Consider the following 21,775-nt stretch of genomic DNA (forward strand, 5'->3'; position numbering starts at 1 on the left):
GGTTTTTTAATATGGTGTTTAGGTTGGTCACAGCTTTTCTTCCAAAGAGCAAGGGTCTTTTAATTTCATGGCTGCAGTCACCATCTGCCGTGATTTTGGAGCCCAGGAAAATAAAATCTCTCACTGTTTCCATTGTTTCCCCATCTATTTGCCATGAAGTGATGGGACAGGATGCCATGATCTTAGTTTTCTGAATGTTGAGTTTTAAGCCAGCTTTTTCACTCTCCTCTTTCACTTTCATCAAGAGGCTCTTTAGTTCTTTTTCACTCCCTGCCGTAAGGGTGGTGTCATCTGCATATCTGAGGTTATTGATATTTCTCCCAGCAATCTTGATTCCAGCTTGTGCTTCTTCCAGCCCAGCGTTTCTTATGATGTACTCTGCATATAAGTTAAATAAGCAGGGTGACAATGTACAGCCTTGACGTACTCCTTTCCCAATTTGGAACCAGTCCGTTGTTCCATATCCGGTTCTATTGTTCCATGTCTGGTTCTAACTGCTTTTTCTTGAACTGCATACAGATTTATCAGGAGGCAGGCCAGGAGGTCTGGTATTCCCATCTCTTGAGGAATTTTCCAGTTTGCTGTAGCTGTGAAAAGAAGAGAAGTGAAAAGCAAAGAAGATAAGGAAAGATATACCCATTTGAATTCAGAGTTCCAAAGAATAGCAAGGAGAGATAAGAAAACCTTCCTCAGTGATCAATGCAAAGAAATAGGGGAAAACAATAGATTGGGAAAGACTAGAGATCTCTTCAAGAAAATTAGAGATACTAAGGGAATATTTCATGCAAAATGGGTACAATGAAGGACAGAAATGGTATGGACCTGATAGAAGCAGAAGATATTAAGAAGAGGTGGCAAGAAAACACAGAATAACTATACAAAAAAGATCTTCATGAACCAAGTAACCATGGTGGTTATCTAGAGCCAGACATCCTGGAATCCTGGAATGAGAAGTCAAGTGGGCCTTAGGAAGCATCACTACAAACAAAACTAGTGGAGGCGATAGAATTTCAGTTGAGCTATTTCAAATCCTAAAAGATGATGCTATGAAAGTGCTTCACTGAATATGCCAGCAAATTTGGAAAACTCAACATTGGCCACAAGACTGGAAAAGGTATTTTCATGCCAATCCCAAAGAAAGGCAATGCCAGAGAATGCTCTAACTACCGCACAACTGCACTCATCTCACTTGGTAACAAAGTAAGGCTCAAAATTCTCCAAGCCAGGCTTTAATACTACGTGAACTGTGAACTCCCAGATGTTCAAGTTGGATTTAGAAAAGACAGAGGAACCAGAGATAAAATTGCTAAAATCCGCTAGATCATCAGAAAAACAAGAGAGTTCCAGAAAAATACCTACTTCTGCTTTACGTACTATGCCAAAGCCTTTGACTCTGTGGATCACAAAAAATTGTGGAAAATTCTTAAAGAGATGGGAATCCCAGACCACCCGACCAGCCTCCTGAGAAATCTGTATGCTGATCAAGTAGCAACAGTTAGAACTGTACATGGAACAACAGACTGGTTCCAAATCAGGAAAGAAGTACATCAGTGCTGTATATTGTCACCCTGCTTATTTAACTTATATGCAAAATGCATCATGAGAAATGATGGACTGGATGAAGCACAAGCTGGAATCAAGATTGCTGGGAGAAATATCAATAACCTCAGATACACAGATGACTTCACCCTTACGGCAGAAAGTGAAGAAGAGCTAAAGAGTCTCTTGATGAAAGTGAAAGAAGAGAGTGAAAAAGCTGGCATCCTGTCCTATCACTTCATGGCAAATAGATGGGGAAAACAGGAAACAGTGAAAGATTTTATTTTCTTGGGCTCCAAAATCACAGCAGATGGTGACTGCAGCCATGAAATTAAAAGACACTTGCTCCTTGGAAGAAAAGTTATGACCAACCTCAGTTCATTTCAGTTCAGTTCAGTCACTCAGTCGTGTCCGACTCTTTGCGACCCCATGAATCACAACACGCCAGGCCTCCCTGTCCATCACCAACTCCCAGAGTTCACTCAAACTCATGTCCACAGAGTCGGTGATGCCATCCAGCCATCTCATTCTCTGTCGTCCCCTTCTCCTCCCACCCCCAATCCTTCCCAGCATCAGAGTCTTTTCCAGTGAGTCAACTCTTCGCATGAGGTGGCCAAAGTATTGGAGTTTCAGCTTTAGCATCAGTCCTTCCAATGAACACCCAGGATTGATCTCCTCTAGAATGGACTGGTTGGATCTCCTTGCAGTCCAAGGGACTCTCAAGAGTCTTCTCCAGCACCATAGTTCAAAAGCATCAATTCTTCGGCGATCAGCTTTCTTCACAGTCCAACTCTCACATCCATACATGACCACTGGAAAAACCATAGCCTTGACTAGACGGACCTTTGTTGGCAAAGTAATGTCTCTGCTTTTTAATATACTATCTAGACAGCATATTAAAAAGCAGAGACATTACTTTGCCAACAAAGGTCCGTCTAGTCAAAGCTTTGGTTTTTCTAGTAGTCACATATGGATGTGAGTTGGACTATAAAGAAAGTTGAGGGCCAAAAAATTGATTCTTTTGAACTGTGGTGTTGGAGAAGACTCTAGAGAGTCTCATGGACAGCAAGGAGATCCAACCAGTCCATCCTAAAGGAAATCAATCCTGAATATTCATTGGAAGGACTGATATTGAAGCTGAAACTCCAATACTTTGGCTACCTGATGTGAAGAGCTAACTCATTTGAAAAGATCTTGATGCTGGGAAAGATTGAAAGCAGGAGGAGAAGGGGATGGCAGAGGATGAGATGGTGGGATGGCAGAGGATGAGATGGTGGGATGGCATCACCTACTTGATGGACATGAGTATGAGTAAGCTCTAGTAGTTGGTGATGGACAGGGAAGCCTGGCATTCTGCAGTTCATGGGGTCTCAAAGAGGGACTGGACTGAGGGACTGAACTGAACTGAACTGTTGCTCTGTTCTAACTGTTGCTTCTTGACCTGACTACAGATTTCTCAGGAGGCAGGTCAGGTGGTCTAGTATTTCCATCTCTTGAAGAATTTTTCACAGTTTGCTGTGATCCACAGAGTCAAAGGCTTTTGTGTAGTCAATAAAGCAGAAATAGATGTTTTTCTGGAACTCTCTTGCTTTTTTAATGATCTAAGGAAGGTTGGCAATTTGGTCTCTGCTTCCTCTGCCTTTTCTAAATCCAGTTTGAACATCTGGAATTTCTTGGTTCATGTATTGCTGAAACCTTGCTTGAAGAATTTTGAGCATTACTTTGCTAGTGTGTGAGATGCATGCAATTGTGTGGTAGTTTGAATATCCTTTGGCATTGCTTTTCTTTGGGATTGGAATGAAAACTGACCTTTTCCAGTCCTGTGGCCACTGCTGAGTTTTCCAAATTTGCTGGCATAGTGAGTGCAGCACTTTCACAGCATCATCTTTCAGGATTTGAAATCGCTCAACTGGAATTCTATCACCTCCACTAGCTTTGTTCATAGTGATGGCCCACTTGACTTTCCATTCTTGGATGTCTGGCTCTACATGAGTGATCAGATCATCTTACCTTACCATTATTATTATTTTTTGTCTGTTTTTCCCTAGAATTTCATTCTTGTCACAAAAGTAGACCTAAAACCTGGGTTTTTAAAAAATATAATGCCCAGAAGGCACCACTGTTATTTAAAGGGAGATTGCTCTCATTTGAATGTTGACAGCACCCCTTTTACAGTTTATCGTGAACTATCTTTAAAACTGTTCATTTCAACAGCGTCAAACTTTGAGGGTATACTCCCATGACACCAGGGGTCCCGACCCTTCAGTCAACCTCTGGATTCTGCTTTCACTTGGCATTTACAGATGCACGGCAGCTGGGCAGCTCATTCCTTATCTGTAAATGGAAATGATAATACAGATCTTCTTGGGTTAGGGGAAGAGTTGAGTGTGAAAATTCTTTGTAAATTGTTAAGTAGATCTCAGCTTTAAAGGCCCACTATTTTCCCTGCTGGCTCAGATGGTAAAAAATCTGCCTGCAGTGCAGGAGACCCAGGTTCAATCCATGGGCTGGAAAAATCCCCTGGAGAAGGGAATGGCAACCCATTCTAGTATTCTTGCCTGGAGAATCCCATGGACAGAGGAGCCTGGCAGGCTATAGTCCTGAGGTTGCAAAGAGGACAGGACTGGGCAGCTAACACTTTCACTTTCATTGGTAGAAAGCGATTATCAAATGAAATGGCAAAGAGCTGGCTTCCTTCACCTAAAGGCGGATGGTTTCTGAGTTTGTGTGGCAGTGCCTGTGCTGTAGTTAGGTCGAGCCCTTGCCAGAGACCAGAATGCACAGGTCCATAATGGATGTCAGAGCAGTTGGACACCGTGCTCTTCCATGGCAGCTTTCTTCACAGGATTGTTACACTTTGCAAAATGTTTCATTTTTCCCTTTCCATTCTCTGCTCTCCACAATCTAAGACTCAACTTAGCCAGTATTGCGAGCCTGGGATGCTCTTCCTTTCCACAAGTATCTGTCAAACTCCTTGTATGCCCACACCTTTCAGAAAATTCCACAGATACTCCTTGCCTCAATCCACTCATACAGAAGCCTCCAGGTCCTCTCATACCAAAGACAAGTTTTTGGTGTTTTTTTTATTACACTGGGCTATGCTGACTTGCTCAGTCATGTCCAACTCTTTGGGACCCCATAGACTGTAACCCGCCAGACTCCTCTGTCCATGGGATTCTCCAGGCAAGAATACTGGAGTGGGATGCTGAGCCCTCCTCCAGGGGATCTTCCCAACCCAAGAATCAAACCCAGGTCTCCTGCATTGCAGGTGGATTCTTTACCGTCTGAGCCACCAGGGAAGCCAAGAATACTGGAGTAGGTAGCCTATCCCTTCTCCAGGGTGCCTTCCTGACCCAAGAATCAAACTGGGGTCTCCCTCATTGCACACGGATTCTTTACCAGCTGAACTACCAAGGAAGCCTTTTATTACACTAGCTAAAACTTGTTTCTGTTTTGCCTCCAATTTAAACTCTTGGAAGTCTTTCTTGCTAAACATTTAACATTTTAAATGCATGTATGCATGCTCAGTTGCTTCACTAGTGCCCGACTCTTTTGTGACCCCACAGACTGTAGCCTACCAGGCTTCGCTGTCCATGGGATTTTCCCAGCAAGATTACTAGAATTGGTTCTCAGTTCATTTTCCAGGAGATCTCAACCCAGGGATCGAAACTGCATGTCCTGCATCTTCTGCATTGCAAGCAGATTCTTTACTGCTGAACCATCAGGGAAGCCCTGACACTTTAAGGAAAAAGGCTATTTTCATTCACCTCTGTATTTCCAGGGCTTGGCATGGTTGTAACATTCAAAACATGAATAAATAAATATCTGAGTTAATGCCTTTTTCTTGCGCGCCCTGAACAATCCTGCAATGAAGAGCATTGTTCTCTACATGAGGTCATGAAGTAGCTTTGCATTGAGGCAGTGTCCACTCCCACAAGTGTGTGTGTGTTTGAGTGTGTGTCTGTGTGTGTGTGTTAGTCATTCAGTTGTGTCCAACTCTTTGTGACCCCATAGACTACAGCCTTCCAGGCTCCTCTGTCCACGGAATTCTCTAGGCAAGAATACTGGAGTGGTTTGCCATTCCTCTCCAGGGGAACTTTCTGACCCGAGGATTGAACCCTGGTCTCCAGCATTGCAGTCAGATTCTTTATTGTCTGAGCTACCAGGGAAGCCCACTCATGTATACTATAGCTTATACCAGCAGGGTGTCTTGGAAACATAGTCGTCTCCCTCTCACCTCCCTCATCCCATTGTAAGTACCCTGCATGGTTTACCTTGACTTGAGGGGTCTCTAGCCAGCTGGCTCTACCTTCTACTTAGCTGTAATGGAGCCACCATACTGTGTTACTCCTTTTTCCCTCCAAGTCTGTATTCCTTACTGGACCATGATCTTTCCCAAGGAAAGGGAATACCTCCTGTACATTTCTTTTCAGTGATACCATTGGCACTTCAGTGACATTTTAAGAGGACATTCAGAAACAGTGAGAAGCAGTAGACGTAACATTTCAAGAGATAGAGAAGCAGAGAGAAAGAGGAAGTTGTCACTGGAGCAGGGTCTGACCACTTCCTGTCCTCTCTCCTTCTGCTGGCCTCCTTGATGTGCGTGTATATGACTGTGTGCATGTGACATTATTGAGGGCCTACCAGGCACAGTGTTAGAAATTTTAGATCAAAATTCCTAGTCTTCACAGTCTTATAAGGTGTGACTGATATTTTCCCATTTGTGGAGGATATAAAAGTAGATCAGAAGGGAGAAGCCATTTAAAACCTTCTCTGTTTTTCCTCTGATTTCTTTATACACAGGGTACTCTCTTCATTGTTCTTCTTTTCTCCATAATCCTCTTTAGTCAAATCTATAGCTATCCTGCAAATATCATTGCCTTGGCTCTGGCAGCTTCATTACATGCGTAGCTTCATTATACGTGCCAGGGACATCACGTTAGAAAATTACACATTCTGGCAAGAAAATCCCCAGTTTCTCATTTTCAGATCACATTCACTAAGAGCTTTGCATGTTAACAGATCAAAAGAAAACCCACAGAATGTCAGTGAAGCATTGCCCCTATAATATGAAACTTTTTCTCACTTCTGTTTCTGCTCAAATATTTTATTTTGTTTTGGTTTTTTTGGGGGTGTGTGTGGCTGTGCTGAGCAGCATGTGGGATCTTAGTTCCTCCACCAGCAAAGTATGGAGTCTTAATCACTGGACCTTCAGGAAAATCCCTCAAATATCTTTTAAAGAAAATGATGGCTTCAAAGAATATGCCTCCCAAACCCTATGTTCCCAGTTGTTCTTTTTTGAAAAAAGTAGAATCTGCATTGGAAAAGGAACCAAAAGAGTTTTGCCTTGGTTCACCTATATTCAGGGTTTGCTAGCCTATGATTATGGAAACAACTCCTGGTTCACAGGAACAAGACTCCCAGGAGGAGACCACATGAATCAGTAAGGAATTTCTCTGTGCAAGCTGACTCCTCTCCTTCCTTTCCTCTCTCCTTCCCTCCAGGCCTTCCTTTTTTTTTAGTTTAGGTTTTGTATTTAAGTGAAGTGAAAGCCGCTCAGTCGTGTCTGACTCTTTTCGACCCCATAGACTATATAGTCCATGGAATTCTCCAGGCCAGAATACTGCAGTGGGCAGCCTTTCCCTTCTCCAGGGGATCTTCCCAACCCAGGGATCCAACCTAGGTCTCCTGCGTTTCAGGCAGACTCTTTATTAGCTGAGCCACATGGGAACCCAAGAATACTAGAGTGGATAACCTATCCCTGCTCCAGCAGGCCTTCCTGACACAGAAAGCGAACTGGGGTCTCCTGCATTGCAACTGAGCTATCAGGGAAGCCCTGCTATTTATTTTCAAGTTTAAAATTTATTTAAAAAATATTTTATGAAAATAGATTTAAATCAAATTTATTTTAAATTTTTAAAATTTATTTTAATTTATTTTAAAGTGCACTTAATTTACAAAGTCTTACATTCTCTAAGGCTTCCCGTGAGGCCCAGAAATAAAGAATCTGCCTGCCAATGCACGAGACGAGGGTTGGATCCTTGGAGCAGGAAGATCCCCTGGAGAAGAAAATGGCAATTCACTCCAGAATTCTTGCCTGGAAAATTCTATGGTCAGAGCTGCATGGAAGGCTGTGTTCCATGGGGTTACAAAGTTAGACACGACTGAGTGGCTGAGCACACAGACAGTTCTCTGAGGCTCGTTACAGGGGAAAAAAAAAATGGTATCACAAATCACTCCTATTTCTGTCACCTGTTCTGCAGAGGCAGCTATTTTGAAACCATGAAGCAGATTCATCTTTCTAAATCATCCTTTGTCTTAGTCCATTTTTGTTGTTTTTGTTCAGTCCCTAATTTGTGTCTGACTCTGTGCAACCCCATGGACTACAGCACGCCAGGCTTCCCTGTCCTTCACCATCTCCTGGAGTTTGCTCAAACTTATGTTCGTTGAGTTGATGATGCCATCCAACCATCTCATCCTCTGTCACCCCCTTCTCCTCTCGCCTTCAATCTTTCCCAGCATCAGGGTCTTTTCCAATGAGTTGTCTCTTCGCATCAGGTGGCCAAAGTATTGGAGCTTTAGTTTCAGCATCAGTCCTTGCAATGAATATTCAGTGTTGATTTCCTTTAGGATTGACTGCTTTGATCTCTTTACAGTCCAAGGGACTCTCAAGAGTGCCACATATACTATGTTGAATATACTTTGCTACATATATTATGATTATATCCTTTTCCTTAAAGTTATTCTTTTGTTTGATTTGCCTGTTTATTTACATTTAACATGTTGTTCTTAGTAATTCTGTCCCAGATTCTGCCACTGATGTAAAAAAAAACTGTTAAAATGTTTGATCCATTTAGATAGTCTATCGATTTTATCTTTGTTGAACGAATCTCTCACACAGCCTTTTAACCTGTCTCCAATCACCTAGTTGCTCTCCAGAATTACAATTCAGCTATCAACTTCACCTTTTCTGTCCCTGTAGTCCTGTGGATTATCTTTGCCTCTCTTATGTTGAATTCTCAGTTTTCTGAATCCCATCATTCTCTTTCTTGGGCTTAGGCTATAGTTTGGGTAGAACACATTTTCTGTTGGCTTCCTGACAATAGGGGCATGGAATGAAAAGTATTTGAGATATTCCAAGACAGTTTTTTCACCCTCATACTTGGTTGATAGTTTTATTATACTGTGAATTCTTAGATGAAATATTCTGACATCAGAATTGAAAAGTCACTGTTCCATATCATCTAGATTTCATTATTACTGGTGAAAAGCCCAGTTCCATTCTGTTCTTTTTTCCAGACTTTAATCATTTTATTTTGTATTGGGGTATAGCTGATTAACAATGTTGTGGTAGTTTCAGATGAATAGCAAAGGGACTCAGCCGTACATATACGTGTATCCATTCCATCCTATTCTTGATCATGCATATAATTTTTTTCCCCCATCTCTTTGGAAGCTGGTAAGATCTTCTACCTCAATTCAGAGTTATTATATTCATTTTCCATCACTGCATCACAAATTACCATAAACCTTGGGGCTTGAAACAACACTTATTTTTTAGTTCAGAGTTCTGTAGGTCATTTGTCTGCCACAGTATGAACCTAGTGCTCTGGTCAGGGCATCACAAGGCTGAAATTGAAGTGTCAGTCTAGCTGAGTCCTTGTTTGGAGAATGTGAAAAAAAAAAAATCTCTTTCAAACGCTTTCTTGGACTTGGGTTCCTTGCTATGATAGGATCATTTTCTTGCTGCTGTCCGCTGGTGGCTGCCCACATTCTTTGACCTATGGCCTCTCTCATTTGAGGACAGCAGCAATGCATCAGATTAGTTTGTGCTTCCAGTCTCTGCCGCTTTCTTCTGCAACCAGCCAGAGAAAACTCTGCTTTGAAGGGACTCATGTTAGATCCTGTTAGAACAGGTACACTGTGATAAGCTCCCTATTTCCATGTCCACTGTGCAGATAACATTGCCTAATCACAAGAGTTACATCCATCATATCCCTCAGTTCAGTTCAGTTGCTCAGTCATATCTGACTCTCCGCGACCCCATGAATCACAGCACGCCAGGCCTCCCTGTCCATCACCAACTCCCAGAGTTCACTCAAACTCATATCCATCGAGTGATGCCATGGTGATGCCATCCAGCCATCTCATTCTCTGTCGTCCCCTTCTCCTCCTGCCCCCAATCCCTCCCAGCATCAGAGTCTTTTCCAGTGAGTCAACTCTTTGCATGAGGTGGCCAAAGTATTGGAGTTTCAGCTTTAGCATCAGTCCTTCCAATGAACACCCAGGATTGATCTCCTTTAGAATGGACTGGTTGGATCTCTGTGCGGTCCAAGGGACTCTCAAGAGTCTTCTCCAGCACCACAGTTCAAAAGCATCAGTTCTTCGATCAGCTTTCATCACAGTCCAACTCTCACATCCATACATGACCACTGGAAAAACCATAGCCTTGACTAGACGGACCTTTGTTGGCAAAGTAATGTCTCTGCTTTTTAATATGCTATCTAGGCTGGTCATAACTTTCCTTCCAAAGAGTAAGCGCCTTTTAATTTCCTGGCTGCAGTCAGCATCTGCAGTGATTTTGGAGTCCAAAAAAATAAAGTCTGACACTGTTTCCACTGTTTCCCCATCTATTTCCCATGAAGTGATGGGACCAGATGCCATGATCTTTGTTTTCTGAATGTTGAGCTTCAAGCCAAACTTTTCACTCTCCTCATTCATTTTCATCAAGAGGCTTTTGAGTTCCTCTTCACTTTCTGCCATAAGGGTGGTGTCATCTGCATATCTGAGGTTATTGATATTTCTCCCAGCAATCTTGATTCCAGCTTGTGCTTCTTCCAGCCCAGCGTTCCTCATGATGTACTCTGCATATAAGTTAAATAAGCAAGATGACAATATACAACCTCGACGTACTCCTTTTCCTATGTGGAACCAGTCTGTTGTTCCATGTCCACTTCTAACTGTTGCTTCCTGACCTGGATACAGGTTTCTCAAGAGGCAGGTCAGGTGGTCTGAGATTCCCATCTCTTTCAGAATGTTCCACAGTTTATTGTGATCCACACAGTCAAAGGCTTTGGCATAGTCGATGAAGCAAAAATAGATGATTTTCTGGAACTCTCTTGCTTTCTCCATGATCCAGCGGATGTTGGCAATTTGATCTCTGGTACCTCTGCCTTTTCTAGTTGAGGGCAATTACACCAGAAGTGGGGCTTTGGGGACCACCTTAGAGTTCTGCCTGCCAGGGTGCTGAAATATGATGATGATGTCCTTTGTATGTCTGTGCTTTCACCCCTGTGCAGAGCTCTAGGCAGATTCTTTCAGCCTGGGGATGGGAGACTTCAGTTCCAAGAAGTCTTCCTGACTCAGTTCAGGTCACTTGCTCAGTTGTGTCTGACTCTTTGTGACGTCATATACTGCAGCACACCAGGCCTCCCTGTCCATCACCGATTCCCGGGGCTTACTCAGACTCATGTCCATTGAGCTGGTGATTCCATCCAACCATCTCATCCTCTGTCATCCCCTTCTCCTCCTGCCTTCAATCTTTCCCAGCATCAGGGTCTTTTCCAATGAGTCAGTTCTTTGCATCAGGTGGCCAAAGTCTTGGAGTTTCAGCTTCAACATCAGTCCTTGCAATGAATATTCAGGACTGATTTCCTTTAGGATGGACTGGTTGGATCTCCTTGCAGTCCAAGGGACTCTCAAGAGTCTTCTCCAACACCACAGTTCAAAAGCATCAATTCTTTGGTGCTGACTCATTTCTCCCCCTGACTCATTTCTTCCCAATTCCATTGGGCGTTTCTTCTACTCCATTTTTTGTGGTGTTCTGCAACTTCTGTGTTGGCCCTCCAATTTTCTGAATATTTCTTCCTTATTTCCCTTCTTTTAGTCTTTTTTGCTTTACTTTCTAGGAGAAGCACTCAACTTTAGTTCTACTTCATTTTTTATTCATTTTTTGCAGTTACATTTTTAATTTCCAAGAGCTCCTAATATTATCTTTTATGTAAAAAAAAATGTATCTTTCTCTTTCTGTATCAGAAGTTCAGGTTCTTCTCTAATAGATCTATGGTTATTAAAGAGAGCTTCTCTTTGTAAACTTTCTTCTCCAAGTTGCTTTATTTTGTTTGTTCTTATTTCTTTCTTTTGTAGTGAATGCTTCTCAAATGTCATGAAATCCTTGAGGATCTGGTCATATTTGGGAATCAACATATGGAAAAAACCTGTTAACTGTATTTCACATTATAACCTTGTATGATGAATGCATTGAGCAAGATGTAACCCTGGCAGATACACGTAATTAAGAATTCCCTAATACTCATCACCCAAAAAGTGTGGAACAGGACAGAATAGCTGTTTTGCACTCTCTGGAATCAATTGTATTTAGCCTTTTAAACAACTGGAGACAGTATAAAAGAGTACCTTAAGAATTTGAGGATTTAGGAGTAGACTAACCTGGATTAGGTTCTCAGCACTGGAATTTATTAACTGAATTATCTCAGGCAAGTAGATAAACTTCTTGGAGATGCAGCCTTGCCACTTATAGAATGTCATCTATCACATAAAGTTAGTGAGAATCACAAGATGACACGTAAAATCTCACACATGAAAGTGATGCAGTGAGCAGTAGCCATTATTATGGTGAAATGTACTGTATCAGGATTCTACCACTATTTTTATTTATGAATATATTTACAGTTTTAGCTCACGTACAAACTAATATGTATATATTATAAGCATCACTCCGTCATGTCCGACTCTGTGACCCCAAGGACCATAGCCTGTCAGGCTTCTCTGTCCATGGAATTCTCCAGACAAGAATACTGGAGTGGGTTGCCATACCCTCCTCCAGTGATTTTCCCAACCCAGAGATTGAACCCCAGGTATCCTGCATTGCAGGCAGATTCGTTACCGTTTGAGCCACCAGGGAAGCCTACCTATTATAAGCATACATTCCATAATTGTCTGTATTTTCTGAGAAGTAGGCACTTCCTTGAAGCTTCAGTTCACTTCAGTTTAGTTGCTCAGTCGTGTCCGACTCTTTGCGACCCCATGAATCACAGCACGCCAGGCATCCCTGTCCACCACCGGCTCCTGGAGTTCACTCAAACTCATGTCCATTGAGTCGGTGATGCCATCCAGCCATCTCATTCTCTATCATCCCCTTCTCCTCCTGCCCCAATCCCTCCCAGCATCAGAGTCTTTTCCAGTGAGTCAACTCGTTGCATGAGGTGGCCAAAGTATTGGAGTTTCAGCTTCAGCATCAGTCCTTCCAATGAACACCCAGGACTGATCTCCTTTAGAATGGACTGGTTAGATCTCCTTGCAGTCCAAGGGACTCTCCAGAGTCTTCTCCAGCACCACAGTTCAAAAGCATCAATTCTTCGGCGATCAGTTTTCTTCACAGTCCAACTTTCACATCCATACATGACCACTGGAAAAACCATAGCCTTGACTAGATGGACCTTGGTTGGCAAAGTAATGTCTCTGCTTTTTAATATGCTGTCTAGATTGGTCATAACTTTCCTTCCAAGGAGTAAGCGTCTTTTAATTTCATGGCTGCAATCAGCATCCGCAGTGATTTTGGAGTCCAAAAAAGTAAAGTCTGACACTATTTCCACGGTTTCTCCATCTATTTCCCATGAAGTGATGGGACCAGATGCCATGAAGCTTAGAGGACCAAAAAATCTTCTCAAGGTTAGCATGACAGTGATCATTTGAATCTTCATGGATGAATAGAATATGGTCATGAAGATAAGAGCCAGTGCTTGACAAAGGGAATTTCAGGCTGCAATAAAATGTTAGCAAAGTCGAAGTGGGCAGGCATTCAAGCATCATCATTCAGGGCAGCCACCTTGTCACAGGAGACAAGAAGAAGGCTCTGAACTGTTTCTACCACTTACAAAGATAAATGCCTTGTAGAGCATATGGCTTGGACTTAGCTCAGCTAGCACTCAATTCTCCCTGTAGCAAAAGGATTTGTTCCAAAGGCGGGTGAAAATACGGGCACTACATTTCACTTATACTGGTGGAACAATAGTTTTTGGTAGCACATGCTTCAGCTCTTATTTTATCATGTGAATAGTCAAGCTAAAGAGTGTAAGACTCCAGTTACATGTCAAGCAGTGTACTCGGCAGTTGTGATACACTGCTGAATGAGACAGACCCAGTCTCTGCCCTCCGGGAGTCCAATCTGATGGAGCCAAGTAAACAGAGCATGACAATGCACTGAAATAAATGGCCAGTTACCTATCAGGAAGCTGAATCCCTGTTACAATAACGACAAAACTACTGAAAGTGTAAAGATAAACCTAAAAATAAATATGAAAATCCTACGAATCCAACATGAAAAAAAAAATGATAAAACTTTGTTGATGGTCATAAAAGAAGATTTAAGCCAATGGAGAGAGATCATTTTTTCTGGAAAGAAAAAGTCAATAGTATAACTATGGCATGTCTCTTAAGATCAGTCCATAAACTCAATAAAAACAAAATAAAATTTCATGAGGATTCACTGTAACATGCCAAGGTGATTGTTTCGGCTCAGGTTTTCTAAACAGATGCAAAGTGGAATCACTTGTTGAAAATTAATGGTGATAAGAAAGAATGCTTGTGAGTGATAAAACAAGAGGGAGCAGGATGGGTGAGATGAACCTTCAGGTCCTGATTCACGTCTGATGCTCCTGAAAGGAAAGTTGGAAGGGTGGGTAGTAGGAAGAATCTCATAACACTCCAATGTTTTATAAAGTCTTCACTAGGGCAACTGGCAACACCCAAACAAAGACTTCCCACTGGAAGAGGAGAAAGAGACTAGCACTTGTAACCATGTCATGCTCACTCATTTTTCTAATGGGATGGTGCTTAGAGATGCTAGGCAACTATGCTTCCTGCAGCAAGTTCTCCAGAAGGAGATCTGAGTGGAAACCTTCTGGGTTGCCACAACCCGTGTCTTATGCCACAAAGCTGTAATCTCTGTGATTTTTGTGTGTCTCTTTTGCTGAAAGAAAACTAGGAAGTGAGAGCTTAGTGGGACAAACTGTGTGCGCCTCAGTTGCTATGGTTGATTTTGGGTCTACAAGTAATATTTATTCTTCCCTCCTTCATGACCTATTCATTTTTTTAACTGAAAAAACTGTTTAAATAGGCACTGCTGCTGCTGCTGCTAAGTCACCTCAGTCGTGCCCGACTCTGTGTGACCCCTTAGACGGAAGCCCACCCGGCTCCCCTGTCCCTGGGATTCTCCAGGCAAGAACACTGGAGTGGGTTGCCATTTCCTTCTCCATAAATAGGCACACATTTGCTTAAAAAAACCAAACCTTCAACTTTTAAAAATTGAAATATAGCTGTTTATTTTTTTGGGGGTTGCTGGTCTTCCCTGGTGGCTCAGAGAGTAAGGAATCTGCCTGCAGTTTGGAAGACCTGGGTTTGATCCCTGGGTCAGGAAGATTCCCTGGAAAAGGAAATGACAACCCACTCCACTATTCTTGCTTGGAGAATCCCATGGACAGAGGAGCCTGGTGGGCTACAGTCCATGGGGTCACAAAGAAACAGACACGACTGAAGGACTAACACACACACATAGTTGGGTTACAATATTTTGTTCATTTCAGGTGTACAGCAAAGTGATTCATTTATACATCTATGTCTTTTCTTTTTCATATTCTTTTACCTTGTAAGTTATTACAAAATATTGAGTATTGTTCCTTGTGCTATACATTAGTTCCTGTTGGTTATCTATTTTATATCTAGTAGTTGGACTGTGAAGAAAGCTGATAGCTGAAGAATTGATGCTTTTGAACTGCAGTGTTGGAGAAGACTCTTGAGAGTCCCTTGGACTGCAAGGAGATCCAACCAGTCCATTCTAAAGGAGATCAGTTCTGGGTGTTCATTGGAAGGACTGATGCTAAAGCTGAAACTGCAATACTTTGGCCACCTCATGCAACAAGTTGACTCACTGGAAAAGACTCTGATGCTGGGAGGGATTGGGGCAGGAGGAGAAGGGGACGACAGAGAATGAGATGGCTGGATGGCACCACCAACTCGATGGACATGAGTTTGAGTGAACTCTGGGTGTTGGTGATGGACAGGGATGCCTGGCGTGCTGTGATTCATGGGGTCGCAAAGAGTTGGACGTGACTGAGCTACTGAATTGAACTGAACTGAACTGAGTATGCATATTAGTCAGTCAGTTCAGTCACTCAGTTGTGTCCGACTCTTTGTGACCCCAAGGACTACAACACGCCAGGCTTCCCTGTCTATCACGAACTCCCAGAGCTTGCTCAAACTCATGTCCATCGAGCTGGTGATGCCATCCAGCCATCTCATCCTCTGTCATCCCCTTCTCCTCCTGCCTTCAATCTTTCCCAGCATCAGGGTCTTTTCTGATGAGTCAATATGATATGTTAATCCCAAACTCTTGACTTATCCCTCCCCACTAGTGGCACTAGTGATAAAGTGGTAAAGAGTCTGCCTGCCGATAGAGGAGATGCAGGAGACACAGGAGGTGTGGGTTTGATCCCTGGGTTGAGAAGATATCCTGGAGCAGGAAGTGGCAACCCGTTCCAGTATCCTTGCCTGGGAAATCCCACGGACAGATTGTGTCCTAACGGTAGCAATATGTAGGTTCAGGATCCAAGATGGGGCCACAAAGAGTCAGACACAACTGAGTGGCTGTCCACTGAGCCCTGAGGCAAAGCTGCCTAACACACCTACACTCCCTACTCTATATTTCCCTCATCCTCTGATATCATCTCTTAAAGTCTTGGAGGTTACTTGGTGGGATGACTCAACCTTCATTTCTGAGGATCTTGAACCCCAGATAATCACCCTTTTTGAATCATTGTTGTTGGATGTGTCCACTCACAGTTACAATTACAAGAGAATACAAGAGGCACCCATATGGATCTTGTCTTTTTCTAAAATATAAATTTATTTATTTTAATTGGAGGCTAATTACTTTACAATATTGTATTGGTTTTGCCATACATTGACATGAATCCGCCACAGATGTATATGTGTTCCCATCCTGAACTCTCCTCCCAACTCCCTCCCCATCCCATCCCTCTGGGTCATCCCTGTGCACCAGCCTTCAGTATCCTGTATCATGCATCGAAACTGGACTGGCGATTAGTTTCACATATGATAATATAAATGTTTCAATGCCATTCTCCCAAATCGTCCCACCCTCGCCCTCTCCACAGAGTCCCAAAGACTGTTCTATACATCTTTGTCTCTTTTGCTGTCTCGCATACAAGGTTATTGTTACCATGTTTCTAAATTCCATATATATGTGTTAGTATACTGTATTGGTGTTTTTCTTTCTGGCTGACTTCACTCTGTATAATAAGCTCCAGTTTCATCCACCTCATTAGAACTGATTCAAATGTATTCTTTTTAATGGCTGAGTAATTCTCCATTGTGTATATGTACCAAAGCTTTCTTATCCATTCATCTGCAGATGGACATCTAGGTTGCTTCCAGGACCTGGCTATTACAAATAGTGCTGCGATGAACAATGGAGTACATGTGTCTCTTTCAATTCTGGTTTCCTCGGTGTGTGTGCCCAGCAGTGGGATTCCTGGGTCGTATGGCAGTTCTATTTCCAGTTTCTTAAGGAATCTCCACACTGTTCTCCATAGTGGCTATACTAGTTTGCATTCCCACCAACAGTGTAAGAGGGTTCCCATTTCTCCACATCCTCTCTAGCATTTATTGCTTGTAGACTTTTGGATAGCAGCCATTCTGGCTGGCGTGAAATGGTACCTCATTGTGGTTTTGATTTGCAGTTCTCTGATGATGAGTGATGCTGAGCATCTTTTCATGTGTTTGTTAGCCATCTGTATGTCTTCTTTGGAGAAATGTCTGTTTAGTTCTTTGGCCCATTTTTTGATTGGGTTGTTTATTTTTCTGGAATTGAGCTGCAGGAGTTGCATGTATATTTTTGACTTTAATTCGTCAGTTGCTTCATTTGCTATTATTGTCTCCAATTCTGAAGTCTGTCTTTTCACTTTGCTTATAGTTTCCTTTGATGTGCAGAAGCTTTTAATTTTTATTAGGTCCCGTTTGTTTATTTTTGCTTTTATTTCCAATATTCTGGGAGGTGGGTCATCCTGCTGTGATTTATGTTGGAGAGTGTTTTGCCTATGTTCTCGTCTAGGAGTTTTATAGTTTCTGGCCTTATATTTAGATCTTTAATCCATTTTGAGTCTATTTTTGTGTATGGTGTTAGAAAGTGTTCTAGTTTCATTCTTTTACAAGTGGTTGACCAGTTTTCCCAGCACCGCTTGTTAAAGAGATTGTCTTTTCTCCATTGTATATTCTTGCCTTCTTTGTCAAAGATAAGGTGTCCATAGGTGCGTGGATTTATCTCTGGGCTTTCTATTTTGTTCTATTGATCTATATTTCTGTCTCTGTGCCAGTACCATACTGTCTTGATGGCTGTGGCTTTGTAGTAGAGCCTGAAGTCAGGCAGGTTGATTCCTCCAGTTCCATTCTTCTTTCTCAATATTGCTTTGGCTATTTGAGGTTATTTTTATTTCCATACAAATTGTGAAATTGTTTGTTCTAGCTCTGTGAAAAATACCGTTGGTAGCCTGATAGGGAGTGCATTGAATGTATAGATTGCTTTGGGTAGTATACTCATTTTCACTATATTGATTCTTCCGATCCATGAACACGATGTATTTCTCCATCTACTAGTGTCCCCTTTGATTTCTTTCACCAGTGTTTTATAGTTTTCTATATATAGGTCTTTTGTTTCTTTCAGTTCAGTTCAGTTCAGTTCAGTTCAGTCGCTCAGTCGTGTCCGACTCTCCGCGACCCCATGAATCACAGCACGCCAGGCCTCCCTGTCCATCACCAACTCCCGGAGTACACTCAAACTCATGTCCACAGAGTCGGTGATGCCATCCAGCCATCTCATTCTCCGTCGTCCCCTTCTCCTCCCACCCCCAACCTTTCCCAGCATCAGAGTCTTTTCCAGTGAGTCAACTCGTCGCATGAGGTGGCCAAAGTATTGCAGTTTCAGCTTTAGCATCAGTCCCTCCAATGAACATCCAGGATTGATCTCCTTTAGAATGGACTGGTTGGATCTCCTTGCAGTATAAGGGACTCTCAAGAGTCTTCTCCAACACCACAGTTCAAAAGCATCGATTCTTCGGCGATCAGTCTTCTTCACAGTCCAACTCTCACATCCATACATGACCACGGGGAAAACCATTGCCTTGACGGACCTTGGTTGGCAAAGTAATGTCTCTGCTTTTTAATATACTATCAAGGTTAGTCATAACTTTCCTTCCAAGGAGCAAGCGTCTTTTAATTTCATGGCTGCAATCAGCATCTGCAGTGATTTTGGAGCCCAAAAAAACAAAGTCTGACACTGTTTCCACTGTTTTTCCATCTATTTCCCATGAAGTGATGGGACCAGATGCCATGATCCTGGTTTTCTGAATGTTTGTTTCTTTAGATGGATATATTCCTAAGTATTTTATTCTTTTTGTTGCAATGGTGAATGGAATTGTTTCCTTAATTTCTCTTATTTTCTCATTATTAGTGTATAGGAATGCAAGGGATTTCTGTGTGTTGATTTTATATCCTGCAACTTTACTATATTCATTGATTAGCTCTAGTAATTTTCTGGTGGAGTCTTTAGGGTTTTCTATGTACAGGATCATGTCATCTGCAAACAGTGAGAGTTTTACTCCTTCTTTTCCAATTTGAATTCCTTTTTTTTTTTCTGCTCTGATTGCTGTGGCCAAAACTTCCAAAACTATGTTGAATAGTGGTGAGAGTGGGCACCCTTGTCTTGTTCCTGACTTTAGGGGAAATGCTTTCAATTTTTCACCATTGAGGATAATGTTTGCTGTGGGTTTGTCATATATAGCTTTTAATATGTTGAGGTATGTTCCTTCTATTCCTGCTTTCTGGAGGGTTTTTATCATAAATGGATGTTGAATTTTGTCAAAGGCTTTCTCTGCATCTATTGAGATAATCATATGTTTTTTATTTTTCAATTTGTTTGCTTTTGTATTTATTTTTTTTGTAATTAATTTATTTTTTATTAGAGGCAAATTATTTTACAATATTATATTGGTTGGTTTTGCCATGCATTGACATGAATTCGCCCTGGGTTTACATAAGTTCCCCCTCCTGAACCCTCCTCCCACCTCCCTCCTCCCCTTATCCTCCCTCTGGGTCATCCCCGCATGCCAGCCCCGAGCATCCTATAACATGCATTGACCCTGAACTAGTGATTCGTTTCACATATGACAACATACGTGTTTCAATGCCATTCTCCCAAATCATCCCACCCTCATCCCTCTCCCATAGAGTCCCAAAGACTGTTCTATACATCTGTGTCTCTTTTGCTGTCTCGTATACAGGGTTATTTTTTAAAATATTAATTTTCAAAAACTTTTATTAGGAAACTGAAATTTACAATGTGTTTATATCACTCACTGAGTACATGGCATTTAAAAACAGCATCATTACAGAAAGATAACAAAAATACAAAGTCTTTTTTTTAAAATGTATTTTACTTTATTTTTATTTATTTATTTATTTTTTTTTCATTTATTTATTTTTTTTATTTTACAATATTATATTGGTTGGTTTTGCCCTACATTGACATGAATTCGCCCCAGGTGTACATGAGTTCCCACTCCTGAACCCCCCTCTCACCTCCCTCCTCCCTTTATCCTCCCTCTGGGTCATCCCCGCACACCAGCCCCGAGTATCCTGTAACATGCATTGACCCTGAACTGCTGATTCGTTTCATATATGACAACATACATGTTTCAATGTCATTCTCTCAAATCATCCCACCCTCACCCTCTCCCACAAAGTCCCAAAGACTGTTCGATACAACTGTGTCTCTTTTGCTGTCTCGTATACAGGGTTATATTTCCATCTTTCTAAATTCCATATATATGTGTTAGTATACTGTATTGGTGCGTTTCTTTCTGTCTTACTTCACTCTGTATAAAAGGCTCCAGTTTCATCCACCTCATTAGAACTGATTCAAATGCATTCTTTTAATGGCTGAGTAATACTCCATTGTGTATATGTACCAAAGCTTTCTTATCCATTCGTCTGCAGATGGACATCTAGGTTGCTTCCATGTCCTGGCTATTATAAACAGTGCTGCAATGAACATTGGAGTACACGTGTCTCTTTCAATTCTGGTTTCCTCGGTGTGTAAGCTCAGGAGTGCGATTGCTGGGACGTATGGCAGTTCTATTTCCAGTTTCTTAAGGAATCTCCACACTGTTCTCCATAGTGGCTATACTAGTTTGCATTCCCACCAACAGTGTAAGAGGGTTCCCATTTCTCCACACCCTCTCCAGCATTTATTGCTTGTAGACTTTTGGATAGCAGCCATTCTGGCTGGCGTGAAATGGTACCTCATTGTGGTTTTGATTTGCATTTCTCTGGCTATGAGAGATGCTGAGCATCTTTTCATGTGTTTGTTAGCCATCTGTATGTCCTTCTTTGGAGAAATGCCTGTTTAGTTCTTTGGCCCATTTTTTGATTGGGTTGTTTATTTTTCTGGAATTGAGCTGCAGGAGTTGCATGTATATTTTTGAGATTAATTCTTTGTCCATTCCTTCATTTGCTATTATTGTCTCCCATTCTGAAGTCTGTCTTTTCACCTTGCTTATAGTTTCCTTTGATGTGCAGAAGCTTTTTGATTTTAATTAGGTCCCATTCGTTTATTTTTTCTTTTATTTCCAATATTCTGGGAGGTGGGTCTTGGAATACAAAGTCTTAAAACCTACGGGATATGGAAAACATTATCCACTGAGGCCTTAAATGTAGTAGACTTTACATAAAAAGGAAAAACAATGAGTATATAAGTATACAACCAGTTTAAGAAGTTTAACCAGTTTTAGAAAAATAAAGAGAATAATCATGAAGGAAAGAAAGCAAATAATACATACCAGGTATTAATGCAATAAAAATAAAGATAAAATTGAGAGGCTCAACAGAGTCAAAGCTGTTATTTTAGGATATAAAATCAGCACACAGAAATCCCTTGCATTCCTATACATTAATAATGAGAAAATAGAAAGAAAAATTAAGGAAACAATTCCATTCACCGTTGCAATGAAAAGATTAAATACTTAGGAATATATCTACCTAAAGGAATAAAAGACTTATATACAGAAAACTATAAAACACTGGTGAAAGAAATCAAAGGGGACACTAATAGATGGAGAAATATACCATGTTCATGGATTGGAAG

This window comes from Moschus berezovskii, chromosome 16 (genome assembly GCF_049115385.1).
Source record: "Moschus berezovskii isolate FMDL1 chromosome 16, NW_MosBer_1.0, whole genome shotgun sequence".
Taxonomy (NCBI): domain Eukaryota; kingdom Metazoa; phylum Chordata; class Mammalia; order Artiodactyla; family Moschidae; genus Moschus; species Moschus berezovskii.